The sequence below is a fragment of the Silene latifolia genome, chromosome 11, assembly GCF_048544455.1.
Source record: "Silene latifolia isolate original U9 population chromosome 11, ASM4854445v1, whole genome shotgun sequence".
Taxonomy (NCBI): Eukaryota; Viridiplantae; Streptophyta; class Magnoliopsida; order Caryophyllales; family Caryophyllaceae; genus Silene; species Silene latifolia.
The window spans coordinates 192,464,783-192,467,502 of record NC_133536.1 but is presented as its reverse complement, the minus strand read 5'-3'; the positions used below and the strand labels follow the sequence as shown (position 1 = coordinate 192,467,502).

Genomic DNA, 2,720 nt, shown 5'->3' with positions numbered 1-2,720 from the left:
TTCTCGTCACACTCTATACCCACCGAGGAGGATCTACCAAATGGTACTCCTACCCCACAACATCTTACCGGAAACTTTATTGCCAAGTCCGCCTTCATCCAACTAGTTGAGAGGAGCCAATTCGGGGGAATGCCTAGTGAGGACCCTCATTCTCATATGGAAACATTTTGTGATTATTGTGAAGCTATCTCTCAAACGGGCGTGACTCAAGACCAAATAAGATGGGTCTTATTTCCTTTTTCGTTAATCGGCACCGCAAAGCAATGGTTGAAGGGCCTTGATAAGACCACCCTTGGAATAGATTCTTGGAAGAAGCTAGCTCTAGCTTTCTACAAAAAATTCTACCCACCGGAGAAGACCAATATGCTAAGAGCTCAAATTACGGGTTTTAAGCAAAGGGATGAAGAGTCTTTGTATGAAGCTTGGGAGCGGTTCAAAGGTATTTGTCGCTCATGTCCTCACCATGGACTTAGCGAATGGTTTTTAGTGCAACAATTTTGGAATGGTTTATATGAAGATTCAAGGAACATTCTCAATATGGGATCAAATGGAATGTTCACCGAAGTTGATGACAATCAAACATGGAACAAGATTGAGGAAATGGCGGTCCATAATTCACAATATAGTAGGCCTCGCAAGGCTACTAGAGGAGGAAAGTATGAAGTGGACACCGTTACTCAATTGGGTGCTCAACTTAGTGCTCACATTGACACAATCAACTTGAAGTTTGAACAAGCTATGGCTAGACTTGAGGAAAGCTCAAAATCATCAAAGCATCATGTCAATGCCATGACGGCATCCTCATCAATCCCAAGCGGGATATGTGAGAATTGTGGAACCTTGGGTCATGACTCAAGTGAATGTAGGGGAACAACCGAACAAGTCAATGCTTTCCAAGCTTACAAAAGTGGCACCCCTTATTCAAATTTTTACAATGAAAACACCAAGTTCCACCCAAATCTCTCATACAAGAGCCAAAATGTCCAAAACCCTCAAACTACATACACTCCACCACCCATGAGAAATCAAAATCAAAGACCCTTTTTCAATCAAAACCAAGGCTACCAAAACCAAAATCCATACAATCACCACAATGACCAAAGTTTTGATGTCCAAAAAGCGGTCATTCAAATGCAAAAAAATCAACAAGAATTCTTCACCCAAATGCAAAAGGATAGCCAAGCAAAAGATACCACCATCAACAACATTCTAGCTCACACCAAGATGTTGGAAACACAATTGACCCAACTAGCATCTTCAAGCTCATCAAGACAAAAGGGGCAATTACCACCTCAAGGTAATCCCCCTAGACATGAAACGGTTAGTGCCATTCACTTAAGAAGTGGTACAAGATATGAAGCACCGAAAAAGCAAGTTGAGGATGAAGTTGTGAGAGCTAGTGAGAATGAAGTTGTGGTGGAAGGTCCCAAGGAAGGGGAATCATCAAAAGAAGAAAGTTCAAAGAAAAATGAAGACAAAACCAAAGAAAAGGAGCCCATTGTGATTAGACTTCCTTTTCCAAGTCGTCAAGCCAAGCCCAAATTTGATGATCAACTTGGAAAGTTCATGGAAATTGTGAAGAACTTAGAAGTCTCAATTCCTTTCACGGAATTAATCAATCACGTTCCGGCCTATGCAAAGTATATGAAAGATATCCTCACAAAGAAGAAGTCAATCCGGAAACTTGAGACTATCGCCTTCACTAAGGTGAGTAGTGCAATTCTTCAAGGGAGTTCACCTCCAAAGTTAAAAGATCCGGGAAGCTTCTCAATACCGTGTACCATCGGCGACACAACGATCAACAAAGCCTTATGTGATCTAGGGGCTAGTGTGAGTGTCATGCCGTACTCGGTAAGTAAAAGGTTGGGAATGGGAGAGCTCAAATGTACCAACATCACTCTTCAAATGGCCGATAGATCGACGAAGACACCGCTAGGGATATGGGAAGATGTCCCCGTGCGAATTGGGAAGTTTTTCATCCCGGTGGACTTTGTCATTGTTGATATGGAGGAAGATTCCAACATTCCAATCATCTTAGGAAGACCTTTCCTACACACCGCGGGTGCGGTAATTGATATGAAACATGGAGAGCTCACTCTAGAAGTGGGGGATGAAAGCATAACTTTTAATCTTGACAAAACCATGAGAGCTCCTCGTTTGCATGAGCCATGTTTCATGATTGATCATTATAGCCGAAAAGATGAAAAGAAGAAATCGGAACTCCAATGGAAGAAGAAAGTTGAAGATGCTCCATTCAAAGAGCAAGTGAATTGTGAAAAGGAGAGCTTGCAAAGCTCATCAAAATCAACCAAGGAAGAAGAAAATGGCCTCATTGGCCAAGAAAAGAAATTGGGAGAGTTGTCTCCATCCAAGCAAGAGATTTTCAATGATCAACTCAATGAAGTTTGTGGTCTTTGGGACGACGAATTTGAAGGGATCTTTAATCCCTACATTGGGCATGCCATCGATCATGATCAACAACAAGGGCCACGGTCTATTGAGGACCTCTACCACAACAATGAACAAGCTTTTAATTACTTCTTCGAGGTGTTGAGCAACATCAACAACACCTTGAACATGCCCCCTTGACATCTCATCAAGAATGAGAGTTTGGTGGAGTCCTCCCTAAACCACCACTTGTAAATATTTCTAACTCCCTAACTTACACTTTAATTTTTGTATTGCATTTTTGTCATTTTTGGATTTTATTTACTTTAATC

At 41.5% G+C, this 2,720-nt stretch overlaps 1 non-coding gene across 1 annotated transcript; it reads right to left on the bottom strand.

The window, feature by feature from the left end:
* Positions 1-363: 363 nt before the first annotated feature.
* On the bottom strand, positions 364-470 carry LOC141616564 (small nucleolar RNA R71). The gene has a single exon (XR_012530903.1). It is a non-coding gene; the product is annotated as a small nucleolar RNA R71 (small nucleolar RNA).
* Positions 471-2,720: the final 2,250 nt, after the last annotated feature.